Here is a 23779-nt window from a genome sequence, read left to right as displayed (position 1 = left end):
TTCAGTTTTAGGTCTTGCCATCACTTTTCCAGATGCTTCTGAAACCCCTTGAATTCTTTTGGTCAAGTAACAAATAAGGAAGGAAAGAATGAAAGATAACTACTATGTGATCTTTTCAGTGGAAGAGGAAATAGTTTAGAATCTTGGTCTCAAAAGGACAAACATTTATAGGCAACTTGATCCCCATCTGTGAAATACGCAGTCCAATAGAAGCAAAACAATCATTATTCTTAGTCTCAAATAGTATATTACCCAATCTAGACAACATTCTCAGTCAAAAAACACACAATTCAAATGATTGAAATAATAAAAATTAAGATTTCAGATCAGTAGTAAGCAATATAAGAAAGGAATCTGGGAAACCTCAAAATATTTGGAAATTAAACACACCCTTTTACTGAAAATAATAAACAATGTTTGGTGTCAATTCCGACATATAAAGAGCTTAAAAGTCATCACTCCCACCTTTACAGTAAGAAAAAGTTGGGCAAAATGAAAATCAATGAGCTTTCTTGTACTTATCAGAAAAATTGCATGTGTAGGACAAATTATCATCTGAAAATTGGGTGAGAGAGGTGAATTCAAAGTGTCCCAGCCAAGCTCTGACCTGGACTAGTAGCCACTGGAACCACAAACTGGTAAGGCTGGCTTAAGAGTGAGAAAATCCTGGCGACCCACCACCAGGGATGGGGTCGGGGGTTGGCACACTTTCATGGATTTTATATCCAGGAAATCCACTAGGTCCTCAAAACGAAGATCCAAAAATACCATTCCACGTGGTCTGGCAGAGGAAGGAAAGAGTAATCCTTTGTTCGGAAAGGTCTCCTCTGCAGGAGGAGAGATGTGATTAGCGCCTAATCCCAGAGCCATGGGAGAGTCATTCTACTCATTCCAGTGCCTTGGAACCATCGTTTTTCACCTGAAGTGTGGAGACAAAAAAATAACCTTTTATGAAAGTCATATGTCAGAAATACAGACCCAATAAAATATGGAGATTTAATTGAGAGACTACATAGCATGCACTCTCCCTCAGATATTACAGGACAACCAGCAGGACCTAGTATAAGAATAGTGGATGCTAGCATAAGAATAGTGGACGCTAGCTGAAAATGCTACAAGACACAGGCTCTCTCTGAGGAGCACATGGGGAAGCCCAGGGTCAAGAGGGGAGAAAAAAAGGACGTTAGAAGATTCTGTCTCTGAAATTTACCACTACAGCAAACATTAAACAAAATGCAATCCTAGCCAGATTAGCACAAATCTTCACATGAGAGCCCCATTAACCTCACTGTGTATAATGCAAAATAATATGTATGGCTTTTCAAAAGAAAAAAATTAGGCACACAAAAAGTCAAGAAAAATCATAGTCACACCTAAATGAGATATGACAAAGATGTGGGAAGTTAACAGAAAAAATTTTAAATAACTATGATTAATACATGAGGGATCCTAGTAGAAAAAAAAAAAAAAAAGACAACAGGTAAGAACAGATGAGCAGTGAGTGTAAGGAAAGAGAAATTCTAAGAAAGGATAAGAATATAAATGCCAGAAATCCAAAACACTATAGCAAAAATAAAGAATGCCGTTATGGGCTTATCAGTGGATTCACTACAGCTGAAGAAATAATCAATGAGCTTGAAGATCTGTTAATAAAAACATCCCAAATTGAAACACAAAGAGAAAAAGAATGAAAAAAGATCTAAGATCCAGGAACTAAAGGAATTTTCAAAAATATAATATCCGCATTATTGGAACAAAAGAAAAAGAATATTTATATATATATAATATATGATATTTAAATAATTATTTTAAAAAATCCAAACTTAATGACAGGTACCAAATCCAAAAAACTATATCTGGTCATATCATCCAGCAATTAACCAAAAGAAAACCGGAGATAAAGAAAAATGTTGAAAGGAGCCAAGGAAAAAAGTCACCTATAGAGGAATAAGGACAACAGTTATAGTGGACTTCTCATCAGACACTTTGTCACACTCTGCAAAGCTTGTCAGAGGTACTCCTGGGAATGCACACTTCCCGGCAGCCACCGCTGTTACGGGGAAACGTAAAATACCGCTGGGCATTCTTAGTGTGAAGCAGCAGCCTGTTTCTTCAATAAGCTTTCCTCTGGTCATTGCAAATGTCTGATTAGATTCCAGAGCTCTGCAAAAGTTGATTTGGACAATTTTGCCAGCTCGTTGACAGCTTACAAGGAGAAGCAGAGCTCTGGAACTCCCTACTCCTCCATTCTGGTTGACATTCTTAAGAAAAGCTGCCTATGGTTGAACGTCTTTGCAGAACGCCTGAATCAATGAATAATTTCTCCAGATGCAAGTGTTAAGCGAACTGCTCAGTTACCAAGGGTTACACAAAGTGTACAGTGAATAATAAACACCTCAAAACATGAAATTAAAAAGCCCCAGAGGCAAAAGTAATTCATTTCTCATTTCAATCAATCTTAGGGGAAAAAAAGGTCCTGGTTCAGTTCTGCACTAACAAAACTGCTCTATCTTCCATAATACACTCATAAGAAAACAAAACTCAGAAAATAAAATTCCAACCTCCAATAGGGGAGAAGACTGCCAGCAGAAACTTAACTTTGTTTCACAGTCTGTTAAGCATGCTCCCCAAGACTGTCTCTTCAATTGGATCGTTATCATTCATGGTCAGTCCTCATTGTCTTCAGATTCCATATTTGTGAAGTCCCCTAACAGTTAAAATTTATTAGTAACCCCAAAATCGATACCTGCAGAGCCATCATCGTCACTCGTGGATCTATGAAGAGTGGCAAAAAACGTGTTGCCCTACATAAATGTTTCCAGCCAAGGTTTGACAAGGCGACACTCTCTGCCTTCTTGCTTCGGTTCTTCTGCTGTAAACAAATGTCCATTGCAGAGGGGCTCTTTTTAATGCCACGTTGTTTTGCATTTTTGCACTTTTGATTGGTGATTGTGCTCTTTGCAATGGACTCCAAGCATCGCGCTAAAGGCCTGTCTAGTGTTCCTAAGTGCAACCAGGCTGTGAGGTGCCTGACGGAGACACTGTGTTCAGGCATGAGTTGTAATGCGGTGAGTTCAAGGCTAATGAATCAACAGTAACGTACATCCAGAAAATGGAGAAGGAAACTCACCAATCTGTATGTGAATCTGTCCCCCAAAAGTGGTAAAGTAACATCTACAGTGCATGATACAGCTACAGAGAATAGGGGAAAGCAGCTAAATTTGTAGATACATGAGACAATAACTGAATTTTTTTTAAAGTATATTTGGATAGCACTGTAGAGGCTGAAAGTCAAAGGAACTCAAGGTCACATCACTGAGGCTCAGGAAAATGTTAAACCCTTCCCTAGGAGCGCTGACTGGCTCTCGTGTTTCAAAAGGTAGTAAGGTGTGAAAGATGTTAAACTTGCAGGTGAGGCAGGTTCTGCAGATAAAGAGGCTACAATTCTTTTTTTTTTAATAATACCTGCTAAGTGTTATACAGGAGAGTTACGTGGAAGAGGAGATCAACTTTGTTTCACAAGGATGTTGGCAACCAAATGTGTATATATCAGTGGTGCTTCAATTGAAAAACATCGTGACCACAGGTTTGCAGGAATTTGTAACCTTGTATTTCCCCTTGGAGCAATAGCTCAGTTTTCATATATTCAGTGTTCATGGTGACTTTATAGAACATAATTCCTGCAAATAATGAGAATCAACTGTATATATTTTAGCTGTGAATAAACCTTTGCAATACTCATAATAAAATGACCTCTGTCCTTTAACTAGAAGCTTGGCTTTTTTTTTCATGATTAAATCTATTGGAGTATCCTAATTGAAGCATGTTTCACACTTAAAGGATCATATTTACCACTGTATTCTCTCTTGTCAAATAAAAATGTCCATGTGATTCTTCAGGGTTAAACTACCTACCGTATCAAGAGGTTTCCAGTAACAGAGCATTTTTCTGACTTTACATGGGATGGAATCTCACCGATATTTACTACTACTTCAATGATTTCGATTCGATTGGGGTAGCACTGTCATGAGGTCTGCTAATAAAATAGGGAACAAACCAAAGACGATGCAAGGCTTTGTTGTTATGAATAGAAAGGCAAACTCCACCATTGCTCAGCTATCCTAAAAGCTGACACTTCAGATTTTTCAGATTCCTACAGAAATGGATGATCAACCATGATTTTTACATGCATGTTTTGCTTATTCTGATTTTTTTAAAATAAATGAATAGTTTTGTGTCTTCGAACACAAGATTGTTACTGACTCCCTTCCCTGACCATTCATCTTGCATTATGTATTCAAGACTTTCTAGTTCTTAACCACTTATGGACCTGTGTCTAAATCAAAGCTACTTATCCAAAGTACATTGTCTGCCAGCAAAATTAATCACATATCCAGAAAGACATATTATGTGTCCAGAAATCTCCTTCTCTTCTTCCTGCCACCTCCAGAGAGTCAAAGAATTTTCCCAGCAGAGAGAAGAATGAAGAGAAATGTGTAGATAGAAAAATAGCTTTCAAGTATTGCCCTCCTGCTATTCAGATTTTTCAGGAAACTCCTGAACATCAGAAGGAAACAGATGCATTTGGTTGTAATTCCCTCCAGGACAGTGTTTGCCCAAATAAAATCCAAGTCATGAGAGCAGAGGCTTCCAACTCCTCAGGAAGTGGTATCAAGTTAGCAGTGAATATGAATGTATCTAGGTCAGTCTTCAAACAGAACATCAGTGGGTCCCAGGAATAGTTTCCCCGGCCAAAGGGGGGAAAGTAACAGAACTGACATCAGAAACCACTTTTTCAGCCTGCTGTGGATAAGTGTTCCTAACCCTTAGAGTATGTCAGAAGAGACAGGAAATGTTCCCTAAGGTCATATATGTTTATGGGCAGGTGAGAGAAAAGACTGGTAGGGAGGAAGCAATGGTAGAATTTACTTTTTATCATTTCAGTATTACTTTTCAGAAAGGTTTTTTATACTCTTTACATAACAGTGGCTTTTCTACACCAAGTCCTCTACAGGGATGTAATACAACAGGGTGGTTGTAATTTACTTTTGCTAAGTGAACACATGTACATTATGCCATTCAGAATAACGGACCAGCATAGTCAATGTGATAAGTATTCACACTGATACATGGAAGGATTGAGCATGGCTAAATGGCTTTAGCTGTATTCGCTGGGGTTCACTCAGAGACGCAGAACTACTAAGTGTGATCCAGTAGATCATAGGAGTGGGTTAGACCTTTCACTGTCGTGGGAGCTCATTAAGTGTTTGGTGGCAGTCTGTTGCATCTGAGTCTGGTGCAAGGTCAGAGGTCAGCAGGGATGGCAGTCGGGAAGGAAAGATGGCCATGGGGTGAGAGACATCAAGGGCAAAATAGAACCCATGAGGATGAGGGAACCCATGAGAATGAACTTAATCCTGCATCTGTCTTTCTCTGGAACACACATTGATCTCTAGTTGCCTCCAGGTCTTCAATTTGGATGACACAAGTGACCTGCAGAAAAGTAGGTGCACTCCACCATGCAATTATATGGAAACCGGGCTCAGGTTTTCACAGAACTGAAGGAAGAGACTCTCAGGAGTTGCAGGAGGTGCGGGTCCAGCCGCTGCCCCTTGCCAGCACATCAGCACCACGTATGTGAGCCACAGCATTGTCTAATGCTGCACTGACCAATGTGAGACCACATGATCTCTGCCTTACTACCACATTGTAGGTCTTGGGCAAATTTCCCAACTTTCACCCGGATTCAGGTTATGGAAGGGAAGTCTGGTAAATGCATTTGCAATTGACCTAAACTGACAGCTAAAAAGCCACCACGATAGCTGTTGGTCCCACATTTTATAATTGGCTGTGTTTAGCTTAATTTTCCTTATCTACATTCAATATTCTCAAGATATTATTCAATAGACTTTGAGTTTGTGTATTTCTGACTCAGTAAAATGTTTGAAGCTATTAATTATATAAAAAGGTCCCTGCTTACCCTTGCTCAGCCACACAGAGGTAAATCTTTTCTAGATATGAAAGTTACTGTCAAATACCACACATATATCTACATTTGCAAAATCAGAAGTATTTGAATACATGGTTTAGGGATCTCTTTTTTCATTTTAACATTATGTTATAGCAAATATTTCCCCACAAAAATAAAATTATTTGAAAACACGGTTTAATACTCCCAATATTATTTCATAATTATGCAGCATCATTTTCTTTACTAATTCTGGAAATTTGGCATATCTCCAAAGTTTAAATTATAATCAGAAATGTCATGAACATGTTTGTGCACAAACTTTCATAAGAATTTTTTATTATTTCCTTAAACTATATTTCTAACTGTTGAATTACTGGATTATGCAGTCTTGAAAATATTGCTTTTGCCACAATTCTCAAGTGTTTAAGAGGGTTTTACGTATTTCTCTTAATATTACCATCTTGTCAAATGTCAATCAACTTTGAAGGATTTTAACTCACATAAATTAATATCATGTTTTTCAAAAATTAGATTAAGCATTCTTAGATTTCTCCCAAATATCACCAATGTATCTTTCTTTTAAAGGGGTTTGAACCACAAAATTGCTATTTATTATCATCTTCTATTCCTAAGAGAAAGGATAGATTAACACTGCAAAATGCAGGAAGTACATAATCACAGAATGATGAACAATCTTTACCTGTGCAGACTTTTTGATGCCAGGCTATATGGAATGCTGAAGTTTTAGAACATAGAAATCTTTGGCTCTACACTTGACTTGAAAATCTTGATAGAAAGAAGCTAATTTCTTTTTTTTTCCTGTCTTTTTAATTTTTTTAATTAAAAAAGGGTTATATCTCTTTTAATCTGAATTTGTTGTATGATATTTCAAATTTGACTGTTCCCTGGGTCTTTATACTATTTACAGGGGTCCTATTATTTTTGCATTAGTTCATTTCTTCTTTCAATTTTATTGAGTATGTCAGAGTTTTCTAAGTTCTGCATCTAAGATTAGTTTTCAGTAGCTTGACCTTTCTCTTGAAGAATTTTGCATGATGTACTCATTCATTTGTTCTGCAAATTTCTGTCATACATGTATGGCTGCACACACACATATATAAACATGACGTCATGATGGATTTTTTGGCATGAAGATAAAGTTTGGTTTACTTGAATCGAGCTTATTTAATTTTCCTGTTCTGGTTCTTTATTTCATTTTCACCCATAATTAGAAAAACCTTGTCCAATGCAGAAATGACAAAGAAAAGAGAAAAAAAAAAAGAAAGAAGGAAAAAAGAAAAGGGGGGAAAGTCCATATTTTTGGTAATTGTGTGTTCTCTTTTTTTAATTCAGTTCTCTGGAGTCTGTGAATTCTACTGTGATGCAGATGAAGGAAACCGGCTGTCTGATTCAAGGGCTGAAGTGGGGAAGCATCAACTTCCTTACCTTCATTATTTAAGTCCTCACGTGTTCACCTACATCAATGAGGTAAAACTTGGGCAGAGCAGCAGCTATTTGACTTAGACCAAAAGCATCAGGATAAGAGTCAGTGAAAATTACTCTCCAATTCTGAAAATATTTTAAAACGTATCTCTTCCCCAACCTTCCCTATATTTTACAGATTTTTTAGTTGAGAGACTCTCAATCAGGAACCACTAATCAAATGTCATGTAACTGCTGTTAGCCTCTTCCATTATGAGACCTCATAAATCTGTCCACAATTTTCTTACACTGAAAAGCCACAGGAAACCTCTAAACAATGGTTTCACAAACCACACAAGGCAAAGGAAAGGAATGAAGTGGTAAAACATGAATTTAGAAGCTACAATTCCTTCATTTAAAAGTAATGTCCTTTTATAGTATAAAAGTAGTATACATTTATTATTTAAAAAAACCTCTAAAAAGATAAAACTTAAAAAAAGAAAAACCTACACTTCCACTTCCCAACTGAACTGTATTTGACATTTTTTCAACTGTTTTTATTTATAAATTTTATGTAGTTAGGCTCCACATACACACACAAATACTTATATGTTATATATTGGATTATAAATGCAGGAATGCACACAGTAAAAAAAAACTGGAAATATCAGTAAAAACAGGTACTAATTTAATATATTTGTTCATATATATACACATATATCAGCATATATTTTATATTGCTCACTCAAACCTTTCATCTCTGTTTAATTATATTATACCCACCTAATTGAATTTTTTACCAGGACCAGAGTGAGGAGTGCAGCCGTGAAATGCACAGAGTTTTCTGATATCCTGTTCCCAGGTAAACAAAATACTCCACACATTCTTAATTCTTTGGTTTTCAGTCACCTTTCTGTCTTCTGGAGAATATGTCTTTAAGTTTTTTGGGTTTGGTTCTTTTTCTTTCTCACCAGAAGAATATAAACCTAGCATTCTTCAAAGCACTTACAAATATGAGCATGCATATTTATTTCACTGGCCTTCAAAAAGAAAGACAATCTTAATCAGCTTTTTTTCTGAGATGCTCAAATAAGTTTTCTTAATCTTATAATTCAGTATTATTTGAAGCATTTGTGCTAAAGGCACTACAAAGAACAAATGATGGAAAGGAATTCATTGAATTAACTCATCACTTTTGCCCAGTGGTAGCAGTACGATGTTGCTGAAAAAAATTAAAATAAATGGCACCATGAGAGTCCCAGTAAAACTTGCCTCTCCCTGCATACACCTTTTACCTAACACATACACCTGTGAGTACTGGGAAGGTCACAGAAAATGTCACTGATGGGCAACTTCACATGATACGCAAGTGCAGGCCTCTTTATGCCCATTTAGAAGTCTTCCTCTGTGGGACACAGAGCATTCGTAGGACAAGATGTTCTCTAATATCAAATTGTTGTTTAAATGATTTACTACTCATAAATGCTAGAAGAGATTTCAGCTACAAAGAAGCAGAGTTTCTAAGGTTAAAACAACCCCCACAAAACCCTGATAATTAAAGTTGGTCTTTGGAAGAGGGATTATCAACAAGTGAAAAGAATAGAAATGAAGAGACAATTAGCCCTTGATCTTGGCCTTAGCTTCCTTCCTCTCACCTACCTATGAAACAGTAACTAAACTCATGTAAAATTTCATCACCCACCTCGGCAGATTAAGATCTTAAAGGAAGACTGAAATAGTATCCTGGTTAGAGCAAATTCTCCTAAGAAAATCTTGCAAAATATTTTGGAGGATACACCAGAAAAAGATCAACTTTTCTTCTCAAACAAGAATGTGTTCATAGAAAACCTCAATATAAGAATATGTGGAAAGGATTCACATATAGAATTAAACTATAAAAGTAATAAATTAAGCTCAGGCAAGAGGAAAAGTATGAATATATTATTGAAAACTATTTATTGCAACAAAGAAATATCAGTCTCTTTGTTTGCTTTTCTATAATCAGAAATTTTAAATAAACACTTAACTCCAGATCAGGGAGAGGGATGGACCTAGATTATCCCCATTTCCTTCTATTCCTAAACCTGTATCTATTCCTGCCTGTCCCTTTCTCTTTATGTACTGAAGGATTGAGGAAAGAATGTGAAAAACAAACAAACAAAACTTAAAGTAGCTAATGTCAAAAACAGAGAAAGAATACTACAGAAAACATATAAAATCATAATGAAGTAAATCTTGAGAAATTTTAAACAAAGAACAAAGATGTAAATTCATTTAAAATTGAATATTTATAAATTTTCAACACTGCACATTCCATTGTTGGATCAAAAATTGTGGAAGAAGAGAATAAATGGGAAACAGATTGGAAATTGTAGCAATAAAACTCTTAAGTTGAAGAAAGGCTTCTTTGTGATATCTAGATATTACAGAGACTTGCTATTTTTACAGAAGATAAACTGACACGTGGAATAACTTGTTTTTGTTTTCTCCTTCTGGTTTGTGTTTGTCTTCTTGAATTTTGTTTGTTTTCTTGATATTTTGAAAATAAGGAATCCTATAAACACTAGAGCAAGAAAAATTAATATGATTTAAGGTTATCTACTAAAGGAAATGTGACTATAGTAATTACAGAATTAGTCTCTAGAATACTTAAACTTTGCAGATAAGTGAACAATAATTATAAAGTTTTATAGTAAAGTAAATGAATGAACCTGCAATTTCTTTCATTATCCAATTTCTCCCTAAATTATCAAGACAACTGAAAGCCATTTACAGCCACCCAAGGGCTTAAAGGAATGTCAGCTGTAATTTTTTCCTGAAACACTTAATCAAATTATGATCTAGATGATAAATTGAGTTTCATAGAGACAGTGCAAGGAAAATGGAAGGTGGGCAGTCACTGGACAAAAAATAGATTGATAAATGATAGACAGATGGATATAGGGGTAGATAGATAGGTAGATAGATAGATAGACAGACAGACAGACAGACAGACAGAAAGATAGATAAAAGTGGCCAAAGAGATACTAAGTAACCAAGAGGCAAATGTTAGAATATGCATTTTGGAAAACCAATTCTGCTAAAAAAAAAATGTAAACTGAATACATGCAAGCAGCTAAGGGCCATCACAAAAAGAGAAGTGAAAATCTACATTCCTCCAAAAAAACAGGACACAAAAGGGAATTACAAGGACCCCAGTGCACCCAATAAGCATTCTCCAACCAGCTTCTTGTTTTGTACTTAACATCACATCCAAGTCAAAGGAAACATCTGAGCCTAGCCAATGGCTGTGCTTCAAAGAAACTAGGAAACTTGAAAACACTGCTGTAGACAACAAGGAGACTTACTGCAGAAAGAGGCTAGTAAAACAAAGGGAAAATAAGAAAAAAATTTTTATTGCATATCAGACTGGAGGAAAATCTGGTGTGGAAGTTAAAGAAACCACCAAGGCTGAAAAATAAAAGGAAAAAAAAATAGGGGGAAGATGTGACAGGTGAGGAAATAGGAGGAAGAAGATGACCTTTATGACACAAACTCAGCTGGTTCCAGTGCCTTTTTCTTCCCTATCTATAAAGAATTTAACATTCTCCTTCTAAAGTAAAATGAAACATGGAAATGCAAGGCTGTCTAAGATATATACACTTAACATGTTACTGAATACGGTTTGAAAGTTCTGGACTGGTTGTTATTACATAGCCCCTTGCTTTGCCGTGTAGAGTATGGGGGAGTGAAACTGTGTGGACATCTGACACATTTCCTGCTGATGCACAGTGAACAACACAAATGAATTATATGCGGAGATTACTTTTTTTTTTCATTTTTAGTTGCATTTGAAGTGATTTATACAATTATTGCTGTTCTGTTACCTGAATATTATTCTGTGATTGTAGCGGGCTATTCTGTTGATATTCTGAATTATTTAAGTACAATTTTATATAAAAGAACACAGTCCAGCTAAGAACGTCACCACAATAAAGACGTTAGGAATGAAAATGACAGGAGGAAGCATGAAGTCTATGGAGAAGGGTCTAACTCAAATTCTCTTTCTCTTTGTCTTTGGGTAATTACTTAAACTCTCTAAGTCACTTATAAAACAGACCTAATAACATTAATATCCAAAAAATGCTTAAATGAGATAATGCATACAAAGATTTTGAACAGAGCAAATGACAAGCAATAAATATACTTATTATTGTTACATTCCAGTTAATTGTCTCTAAGTGTGTATATACAATAAGAGTATTTAAAAAATTAAATATTATCATTAAATATTAGAAGAAACAGAATAGAACATGTGTATGTTTTAGTTTTTAGTTCAGAGATGCCTTCTAAAGCATAAACAAGAAAGAGAAATAATAATGAAAATAATTTTAAAATATCATCATTAACAATATAAATAATTAACATACTGAGCATTGTATCTCAGAAACTTCTTAACCAAGAATGGTTACAAAATGTAATTAAGGAGATTGGCAACATAAACACACACATACACAAATTCAAAGGTTCTGATAACCACTACAACAAATATCTCTAGTGAATGTGTCAGAGCAGCATCAGAAATACTAATGCATAAAATAGAAGTTCATCCAACATCCTGGAGGAAAATGAGTTACTTCTCCCCAAGTGCAGTATCAGGGCACATCACCAATTCTGGAAACCACACTATTTGCCTTAAAGATCTAAGGAATTCATATTTCTTGAAAGATTTACAATGTTATTTACTTAAAGTATTCATTTACATTCTAGCCCCTGTAGAATCTGTGACATTTGGATGGTGAAATAGAAAGTAAATATTGGGTTTTTTTCCTTCTGAAAGACTAAATATGCTTCTTCATTAGATTAATTCTTCAAAAATTCATGCAAATTGAAATGTGGAAAAGGGGTCAAACGATAATATAAAAATACACAGCTTGCATAGCTAGGAATTATTCAGCCTCCCACTGATTTCTCACCAGGCTGCCCAGTCAATCTTACCTCCACTCCGTCTTGGCTTTTGCTCACCCTCCACAACTTCCATTTTGATTGTCTCAGGAGGCAGCCTTGGTTTAGTAGGAAAAAAACGTAACATGAAATCATGTAGATGTTATTGTCCTTAGCATTTCCCTCTCCTAAACGTTCTGTGCTCCTGAGAATGTCACTACCTCCCGGCTTGAGTTCCGTCACTATTTTTCTCACGCCCAGCTCACAGACGGCAAGGTGTGGTTGTTAAGGGCACAGCCTCTGGGATTGGTTTGCCACTAACAAACGTGTAAATTTAAAGAGGGAGTTAAACTCTCTGAGGCTCAGGGCAAACATCTAGGAAAGGAGGTTAAGGATAGTCTTTATTGCATGAGATTTTCTATGGATTAAATAAAATTAGTCCATCTAATGCTCTTACCTGAGCTCCTGCCCCCCCAAATAATCTATAAACATTAGTTAGTATTACTGCAAGATTTTTACACTCAGTAAATGAAATATTAATTCCATTCGCCACTTTTCTCTCGTTTGTCCCAGAATATGTGGGAGAGATACTCCCACTACAGGTTCCGGTGTAACCATTCCATTGCCTTCCACTCGCTCCAGAGCCTGGAATCCTGTGCTTCTCACTCACCTTTACACCCCCTGCCTCACACACAGAGGCCAGTAAACACCTGCTAATTGTCACTCTTCCGTTATCTTATCTCACACTTTTGAGTCGCTCTGCTTACATACATCAGTTGTTATTATTCTCATATTTCTGTTTGTAACTTTGTGAGCGTTATCATATCTTCAAAGTATGTTCATTCTCTATCATCTTTAGAGAACTCTAAACAAAATGATGGTTAAATAAATTTTGATGACTAACTGGTTAGCAAATGAATATTTTTTTTTAATGATTCCTAGGAGTACTTGAAAGAAACCCTATTTGCTTTTTTAAATATTTTATAATTTTACTTATCAAATGATTAAATTTATTTCATGGGAGTCACTTTGCATCAAAACGCTGAAAGAATTAAATTGTTCATCTCAGATAAAAAGAAAATGATTTATGTTAATAAATTATGTGAGATGTAAATTTTTAAGTAATAAGGTAATTATTTAAAGAAAAGTAGAAGCATTAGAAATTCTATTTAGGAGCTAGTTTGGCGATTTAATCTATATTTCAACTTTTGCCTATAACACAGACGATGGCTAAGAAGTCAGGAAAATTGTTATCTGGTGGGACGCACTGATGCTCATTGACAGCCTTTTTCTCTCATTATTCCTCATGTAAAGGCTTTTCTTTTCCATTCTGCCTTCTTATCCCCTTATATTTTCCAACTTCCCCACCCGGGCTCATGTGCACTTCTTTCCTCACACTGAGTCAGATGTGAAGCACCAACAACTTTTCTGTCCCGAAAAGACCTCTAGAGAAAAGGGATTAACATGAAACAACATAATAATTTGCCTTTAATTCTTAAAGTAAAATTTATTTATTGTCTCATTATAGCACGGCCCACCCCTGGGATATCTGGATCCAGACACGTTGAGCAGGGCAGGACAAAGCCGGCAGGACAACTTGCATGCACGCAAATTTTCCTTAAAAGGAGGCGTCTTAGGAAAATGCTTCCATGTTCTGCAAATTTGACTAGGCTTCCTTGGATTTTGATTAAGAAATGTTGACATCTATACTGTAATTTTAAAAAGTTATTATTTTCTGCAGTAGCTGTATGGAGCTAGTTATCATACCAATGATAATTTAGAAATACACTATTTGAATCAAATACACTCTTAAAAATGTAAACATATTTTCTGAAAGCTGACATACTTTTGAAAGCCGGTGGTAGGGACACTATCCACAGTTTCCTTCCAATCCATAATTACTTTCCTTTAAAACTCAGTGAATCATTATTCCCATAAAGAGAATCTGGCGTATGACATACACTGCTGCAAAACAAAGGTATCTGAGAACACTCTGAGAGAGACGGACAGCCACAGGCTTAGCTGGGAGCCAGCAAGCCCGACCCTGGAGCTTGGGAAGAAGAAAGAGAACTGGCCAGAGACCAGGGAGACCACCCCAGAATCCAGGGGAAGAATGACTAGATCGTAATATAATTCAGTACAAATAGGAAGGAAATGTTGATAGTTAAAAAACGAAGATGTTTAAAAGTAAAGCCTGTAATACTGAGTCACTCTCTGTATCTGATGGGGTAGAAGACGAGGCTCAGCTCCACCAAGTCCCCCACCAGGTGCACTGTGATGATGCCAGTCTGAGGCAGAAACTGCCATCAACGTGATCTGCCCAAGACGCCAGGGGCAGGGGCCAACAGGGGACAACTAGGTAGAATTGGGGACCTCAAGGTCAGGGGAGCAGATAACTGAGAACCTGTTAGAGAAGGCAGAGAGGTGGCAGGAGATAGCCCCTTGGAGCTCATGCTCCAAGCCCCAGCACAGACTCTACTGTCTAACTGGACTTCACTTATGATGCAAGTACGAAGAGGAAATTATTCAAAGTTACATTCAGGAATTACATTTCAAGATGGCAACTGCAGAGTCTTAAACCCCAAGCATGGGGGCCCCTCCGAGTTTGGGTCCCTGTGCAACTACACTAGGCAAATCAACATGAACCCTTGGTGTTGAGCCATGTTCCAGGCTTATAGTATTGATTATATATATATATGTATGTGTGTGTGTCTCTGTGTGTGTGTGTGTGTGTGTGTATATATATATATATATATATATATATATATATATATATATATAATATATATATATATATATGGTGTGTGTGTGTATATATATATATAGTAGGGCATATAGTATTGATTTTTTTTAAAAAGATCAAAAACCCACCAAAACAAGGTTTATATTCCAGTCATGGAGTAAGCCTTAAACAAAATCAATACATTTCATAATACGTTGGAAGGCAGAAAGTTCCACGAAGAAAAATAAAACAAGGAAGGAAGGATACGGAATGATGGGGGTAGCAATTATAAACAAGATGATAAAGAAGTTCTCTGTGAGCCATGGACAATTGTGCAAAATTTAAAGGCTGTGAGGGAGGTGAGAATTTGGGCGTCTTGAAGAAGAAGAATGTCGCAGGTAGAGGGAAGAATAAGTCCATGGCTGGAGCACATATGAACTGTTTGAACAAAGAAAGAGGCTCACGTATTGGAGGAGAATAAATATGGTGAAAGGCAAGAGGACAGTAATTGAAGATGAGATCGGAATTTGAAGGGAGTCCAAACTGTGGTGACCTGTAGACCATTGAAAGGACTTCAGCTTTTACTCCTGAAAGAGTAAGGGGGTTTCTGGAGAGTTTTTCAAAGAAGGAAATGATTTCTCCACCTTTCCAAGGGTTCTGTCTGGCTGCCTTATTGAGGGCAGAATGTAACAGTACAAGATTGGAAGCAGAAAGCCAGCAGGGCATTACAGCAGTGACACAAGCAGGAAAGTGACCGCCGGTGGTCCAGCCACTGCACGCACATCCCAGGCAGCAGTAATTAAGAACTGGGAGGTGGTCCTGCCTCTTTAATTTTTGAGTGAATTTTATCACAAGACAGCAGCACAAGAAGAGGCAGAGTAGTAAATCATGATGAAGTGATTAGAAGTAATGAAAACTTACCCCCAAGCTTACAAGAACGGGCTGCTTAGCTACGACAACCAGTGGGATAGGGGATCATGCCATTTTAACTGACTCTCATGAAGTGTGGTGACCAGTCAGGGCACAGATTTGGAAGAGATCCAGGCAACGGACATCAGTCCATACTTCTGTGTCCCTCAGGAAGGGCTTCCTAGTTTCTTTTCTCAGAGCAAGAAGGGGCATAAAATTTCACAGCATAAATTGAAAACTTTGTATTTAGCCAAATCTGAATGATTCAGATGGGGAATTAAAGAGAGTTAGCCTTCTTAATGAAATACAGTTCTCAGGACACAGCCTGCAAACTGACCCTATAAACAAATGTCCTTTTCTATAGTGACAGCTGCCAAGTTGTCAAAAGCAGAAAGCCACTCATCAGAATTGCTGTCGACAAATGTGAGTCAGTATCTGATAATTCTGTCCCCTTATAAAACAATGTTTCCTTGCCCACCTCCTATAGACTTCATAGCGGCACCAACATTGTAATAAGGAGTAACAAAGCTGACTCCGTATTAGATCTGTTCCTTTAGCTCTAACTCTGCCATTTCCTGAGCTTAGTCATGCTGGCTCTGCACCTTTTCTAAAAGAGTGCTATCTATAGCCTGAAATATATAAGAAAACCCATTCTCAAGGCTCTGACCTTTAAGGGTATAACACTTTTCTGTTCATATAGAGATCAAAAATTGCAGAACAGAGAATAGCATTTGTCTTGTGAGAGGTTTATAGGAACATCATGACCTGACCCACACGGACAGCTGCAAAAACAAAGGATCTCAGAAACAAGAAATCTGCAACAATCAACCACACCACCCCCATCTTCAGTATAAAAGGAGCCTGAAGTAAGATGGTTCTCCAGGACATCAGTCTGCCACCTTCTCGGTCTGCTGGCTTTCTGAATGAAGTCATCATTCCTTGCCCCAACACCTCATCGGCCAGTTTACTGGCCTGTTGTGCAGCAAGCAGAGTGAGTTTGGACTCAGTAACAGTATCTAAAAAGCAGACTGCCATATGGGACTGCCAAGCTCACATCTATATCTACCTAAGTCTAGAGATAGAGTATGTGTTGAACGTCACTAAAATCCTCTGGTCTTTCTGGGAACATCACAGAAGAGAGGAGAGGAAGAGCTAATTTTACTTGGCTCTCTTCCCTATTATTGTCATTAACAGCCTCATTGATAGAGTCCTATTATCTCTTAAACGCTGTAGGTAAGTTTAATTAAACATATTCTCCCATATTGTAGCTACTTTCCAGGCTGCCCTTTACTCCCAGAGACACACCAAAACTGAAAACCCCAAAGCCCCAAATTAACATGGGGGACTTCCTAATGTATAGGAGGAATTTTTACAACTTTTACTGCCCCTTCACTTTCCAACTGTTTGACCTGAAGAAAAAACTTAATTGTTTTGTCATTAAAAACAGTGGGTAAAATTATGTTTTGGTTTTCTTCCTGAATTTAATGGTAATGGATGACCTTTATTGAAACAATTAAATAATGCTATAAAGAAGAAAAAGTTTTAATTGTCCCTTCAACTCATAGATAACTATTATTAACATCTGGGGTCTTTCCCATCTTTTTAAAAAAAAAAAAACTATCCTTGTTGATAGAATATTTTTTCTGGATTTCTCTGGCAAATATATTCAGGCTTCTGTGTCTGAAGTTTCACTGGGTACCTCATGACACATGACTTAATATCTTGTTTAAGAAAAAGCTTTGAACTCTGTGTTCCCTCAGGCATTCATTTGTGATTCTGAAAGTGAATTGTAGTTTGAAAAAAATAACCCAGAAAGCCTGAAGGATGAATCCCTATTTCTCCAAAAGAGGCAAGAGCTCAAAGCTCTGTGGCAAATCAAAGCAATGATTTTTTCCTGTGGTTTCTGTGGTTCCTTGTACTTTAAATTTGTACCTCTAGGGAAGATCTGCCTTCAGCCATTAAGGCTGTGGCTTATGTAGTAACTTTAAAACTGTGACAGAAACTAATTAGCCCCAATTGTTATTCACTGTTTAATTTCCTGTTGATCAAGTGTAAACAGAGGGTGTGTTAAAGACAAAAGTAATCTCAGTCTATTCAGGTAGTTTGAAACATCTCAACTGTTACCTGCTGGCTACCAGAACACACTCGAAAAATTTGTGGTCTTACAGTTTGGGGAAAAATTCTAAATCTAGTTTTAAAAAAACCCTCAGGAGATTGTGATACAGCTTGGACACAGAATCGCTCTGGGGAGACACAGGTTTCATCTAATTAGATTAGCTTTATAGTTCTATGTTCTCATGTTCTTTCTAAGTGCAGTGAATTTTTGAGCCCAGTTTTTGATGCTCAGATATCTAAACTTGTTAACATGTTTCACATAACAGGCAATAGGATCTTTTTTTCAGAATGATAAATGTATAGCAAATGTCAGGGAAGACCTAGGACTCGGGCAGTAAAAATTTTTCATTGAGCCGGCATTTTAAAAGTGCATGTTCTGGCTCTTTCTCTTCCAGTCCCAGGCGATTCGGGATCTCCTGGCTCCAGTACAGGCATGGCCAAGTCAAAGAACCACACCACACACAACCAGTCCCAAAAATGGCACACAAATGGCATCAAAAAGCCCGAATCACAATGATATGAACCTCTTAAGGGGGTGGACCCCAAGTTCCTGAGTAACACGTGCTTTGCCAAGAAGCACGAGAAGAAGGGCCTGAAGAAGATGCAGGCCAACAACGTCAACGCCATGAATGCACTTGCTGAGGCTATCAAGGCTCTCATAAAGCCCAAGGAGGCCAAGCCCAAGATTCCAAAGGGCAGCAGCTGAAAGCTCAGTCCACTTGCCTACATTGCTTACCCCAATCTCGGGAAATGTGCTCGTACCCACATTGCCAAGGGTCTCAGGCTCTGTTGGCCAAAGGCCAAGGACAAGGCTCAGACCAAGGCCACAGCTTCAGCTCTGGCTCCAGCTCCAGCTACGGCTCAGTCTCCCAAAGGCACCCAGGCCCCTACAAAGGCTCCAGAGTAGAGGCTTTCATCTATTGATGTGAGGATGTAAGGACTAGTGTAACCCCTGGGCAGTTGTCTGCATGGGGCTCATGTCTACCTGTGCTGTTTGTACAAATAAACCTGAGGCAGGAAAAAAAAAAAAGGTGCATGTTCTGGGCTCTATTTCCAGAGATGCTAATTCTGTAGACATTGACTTGGTAATTTGCAATTTTAATAAATATCCAGGGGATCCTTATGTAATATGTCTTTGGGAAACACTCAATTAGAGAATACTCTTCACTTTAGGGGATTAATCTAAGATGATTATGAAGCATGGTCTATTTATTGTTAATATTTAGTTAAAAATTATGTGAAAAAAAGTCAAGTAATAACACCACTCTGGTTTTTACAATATCTATTGTCATGTCAATTCAGTTCTTTGCACATGTAATTATACATAGATAGGGGGATGAGAGAGAGGCATTTACTTACATTGACATGTGTACACATATGTACGTGGGGAAAAAGGGAAAATGACTGTATTAACTAAAGATTTGGGTTTTCTCTGTTTTATAAAATTAGACTATAACAGAGTTTTTTCTTAAAAGATTTCTGCAGGTTCATTTGACTTCATTAAACTCTCCACTCATTCACATCAGATAGGAGAGTCTATGAGAACACTTTTAACTTTGTAGACAAGTCTTGGAGGCAATCCTGGGGAAAAATAACTCTTGGATTGATTTTCCTATCATGCTCTGAAATAGTATTAATATTGTCTGTCAAAGGAAGGTGGCACAAAAATGATGACATAAGAACAGGCATGATTTTTAAACAAAAGCCCTGATGATATTAAGTAAATTATTCTGCCATAGCATAGAATAATTTGAAGTAATGAGAAAAGCCAGAGTCCTACTTTGGGTCACTTTATATAGTGTGCAATGGTCAAATAAAAGAAAAGCATCTTACCTCATATGATAATTCTTATATATATTTATGTTTTTAGAGAGATTCAGTGTTTTCTGGCATTGTGCAATCTTTCTTAATTTAACAGTGGCTTGTTATTTTTAATTTAGTGGATTATGTTTGGTCTCTCACCACTAAGTAATAAATAAGTAAGTGTCCTAAGCAGGACCAAGGTAAACTAGAAAGTATGAAACCTTTATTGGTATGTCCTTATCTCCTACTCTCCTCTGGAGACAGTGTTCCCTGCCTCCTTGCCCTGACTTCCCTGACCAAAGTGATGTAGGAAGTAGCTGATAAGATGGAACACTCCAAACAGCGAAGCCATGACAGCCTTAACAGGTCATCACATAAGGACTGTTTATGTCTTTTAATTTAACATTTGTATTTATATTTACAATTATAAATGAAAATATTACAGCTTGAGATGTTAAGTAAAACTACAAGACATTTTTTAATGAAAAGCTGCCAGGTAAACCAGATGTGAAAAGGGATCAGGTAACTAACACCATCCTATACAAATCTTTAAAGAATCCTCTTTACCTGGACCTCCACTTGTGAAGATCCCCATTGCCTCCTATATCTGAGCCTTTCCATGGTTAGGGATCTGAATCTCCTCTCTTCTGCACTTTCCTGACCACTTGTTCAGATTTCATTTAAATCACCGGACACTCATCTGTTTCCCCACTTCCGCAAATACGCTGTAGTCACTCCCTGTCTCACTCTGTTAGTCTTGGTGCATATATTTGCTTAATGCAGTCATTTTAGTAAGGGTCGGGAGAAAGTAAAGTAAAAGCAGGATTCAATCCCTTGTGCTTAGTGGAATGCTCCAGTATTTAAGTCTCCCCATTTTTGGATTTCAGACATAATTTAGCGAATAAAGGAACTATTTTATATTACTTTAAATCACAGGAAACATATTGATGATTGTTTTTTCTTGTGTTAATTGTGAATAAGACCACTCTACACATTTGATTTCCATCTGGATGATACTCACATTTCTAGTGTGGCTCTTTTATGAGTTTATATGAGTTTTGTACTCGGCTATCTCTTGTCATTTTAATCTGTTTCCTAATTTGTTGAAAATGTATTTCCAATTATATTGTCTAGTAAATGTGTTTAGTACTAGGGCTACAGTGCCAAAATATTTGTCCATCACTATCTTTAATTACATCTGGTAATCCTATTAGCTGACTTGCGGAAATTAGTAGATACATCAGAAGCAAAATATCATTACATAACTATGAAATATTTAAGTTTAAGTCTACACAGAAGCATATAAAACAAAACAAATATTGCAATTACTCAAAGAATGAACAGCTCATGCTGGAGCCTTTCCCTTTACTCTGGGGGAAATCTAACACTCTGACTGTAAGTCATTTCCTCATATGCCAAATATGGGCACCTCTATCGTCTCTATCAATAAAAAGTTCACGCAGCTCATTCACAAGTGTACATATTAGCATAGCTATTAGGGCTGAGGGCCTTGATGCATTACTTTGGGGTCTGCCCTCATTGCGTTTTCCTGAAACAGCACTTTCAGAATGTGAGAGATAATGCTCAGACTCGCAGGGGGAAACTATAAAGCAGTTGCTTGAAAACTGTAATGAAGAGAAGCCGGATCCATAACCAATGGGGCTTCTTCTGTGGTCCTCGGGCAACTGGGTACTGGGTGGGAGTCAGCAGTGGTCTGTTGGGGGAATTAAAGTTATTGACCAAGAACGCTGTTAATGATATTAAATAGAAGGACTAAATTAGACAGCAGAAACTCTAGTGTGCCACCCTTCTTCAGGTCTTTTCACAGACTCTTCAAAGTCAAATAGCTCTCTCTGGATATGAGTCTGTATGATGTATTCCCTTCTATGGCTAAAATTGCCAAACAACTGAGCTCAAATCCAAAGTCAGTGCTTGGAGTTTGGTTGTAATAAGGTTAGTGGCAATATCCTTATAAAACCTTGGAAAAAAATAAGTGAAATTTGTGCATTTATTCTTTTTGATGTCTACCTTTTGTTCAGCTCAGATTGTTTCAGCTTCAAATAGCTAACACACCACAAAAGCAATAGAAGCCAAATGAAGACAGAATTTCCCACATAATAATCCCTGATGTGGGCAGTACAGTGTTGGCGTGAGCACCAACAACAAAGAGGTGGAGTTCTTATGTAATTCTGCTGCCACACCCTTGCTTTGGTGTCTGTGCTCAAGTACAGGTCATGGTATGAGAGACTTTCTGGAGATCTGTCCACCACATCCAATCTCAGGCATCAAGATAGAGGAAGACTGGAAGAATCAAGGGTGCATCTCCCAACTAGGGAAACTCCACCAGCCACCTCGTGTGGTTTCCTTATGCTATATTGGCTCAAATGTTGCCTCAACTTTGCATCTAAATTCAAGGGAGATTGGGAAGAAACGCTGTCATTTAGCTGAGAATATTGAGTATTCAAGTAACACCCAGGATCTGCTACAAAGAAGGGCACAAACACTGTGCAGCAATGATCAGCATCAGAAAATGCTTGCCTTCCCCCCTTGCCAACACACAACCCTCCCTACCTCTGCCCTCTTATTTTCTGCTTCTGTGGCTGCCCCTTCCTGCTTGTTACCTCCATGTCTTTTTCATTTCCTTATCTAACCATAATATGAAACCAATATATTTTTCATATTCAATTTACTCACTATAAGTAATTTTATGTTTACACCAAGTTTGAAAATGGCAAGACTATTTGTTTTCATCTAAGGAAACTGATAAAACAATTGGGATGCCTTTGGTTTATATAACTGTATTATATTCCCCTGCCCCTTGCCCCACAACCTTTCATAAGATTAAAAAAAAAAAAAAACTCTTTTACTGATGATATGGTAAGAAATACCTGATATCATCTCCTTCATCCTCTCAGTCTAAAACCTCTCCCCTGCGTCCATGGCTATGAGTCTTCTTTGTTCATTAAAAGTGTTAGTTCACGTTCATGAATCTAACACTGAATCATACGTTACATAAAATGCATCTTTTCACACTTGAGTTTTATATATATGATTTTACTAATGAATTAATTATGTGCTACCAAAAATAACTTGTAATAACTGTAAGGAGTGTGAAGTGACAATGTATTATTTTCAATTTGAGGGAAAACAAAAATGCATTTTGTGTTATTTTCATCATACAGTTAAAGATTAACAGCTGGGTAAAACATGTAGAAAATTATGTGCAATCATTTCTCCCTAGAGCTGTGGTCGTCAAGCTGTAATGTACATAACACTTACTTAGAATCCGGATAAAATTCCAGATTCACTGGATTCATCCCTAAAGACTGATTCAGTAGATGGAATGTGGAGTCCAGGAAACTGAGTTTTAAATCAAGGTTTACAGACAAGATGCTGAATGAGACTTAAGGAGAAGCAGGGTGTGAGGCTATAGATGAAGGAGGACTTTCCTCATGCTGTAGGGTTTAAAACCAAATCAACAGTAGAAAATGAAAAGGTTAATACAACCATGTCAAAGCTTTCTGTTGTTCAAGAAAATATAGCCGAAAGGGAGAATGATTATAATACATAATAAAAGGACTTCCCAATTTTAAGATGCAATAAAAGGGAGAAGATGATTATAATATTGCATTCAAAGAAAAAATGAAAACATAACACTAGGTAAAATATCAAAGATTAACTGTATTTTGAAACCAATCAAAACCTATAAGCAAGTTTTAATAAATACTCTATCAAATAAGAACAATAGAATAAGGTTGGTGACATTTTTTCCTTATCAGAAGACTATGCACTAGTTTTTGTACCATGTAAATGAAGTTGCGCCAGTTCCAATACCTACTAATCTATATTACAATGAACAATTTCTCTAAGTCTCAGTTGTGCCAACCCTAAAATCAGGATGAAATTCTGAACCA

The 23779-nt window shown here is 37.1% G+C and overlaps 1 long non-coding RNA gene and 1 pseudogene across 4 annotated transcripts in view; one reads left to right on the top strand and one right to left on the bottom strand.

The window, feature by feature from the left end:
• The window catches only part of LOC141577436 (uncharacterized), a 686006-nt gene that overhangs the window by 178314 nt on the left and 483913 nt on the right, over positions 1-23779 (bottom strand). The window lies entirely within an intron of this gene.
• On the top strand, positions 18469-19075 carry LOC141577362 (large ribosomal subunit protein eL29-like; annotated as a pseudogene).

The sequence above is a fragment of the Camelus bactrianus genome, chromosome 4 (assembly GCF_048773025.1).
Source record: "Camelus bactrianus isolate YW-2024 breed Bactrian camel chromosome 4, ASM4877302v1, whole genome shotgun sequence".
Classification (NCBI taxonomy): Eukaryota; Metazoa; Chordata; class Mammalia; order Artiodactyla; family Camelidae; genus Camelus; species Camelus bactrianus.
This window is presented reverse-complemented; position numbering and strand designations above follow the sequence as displayed.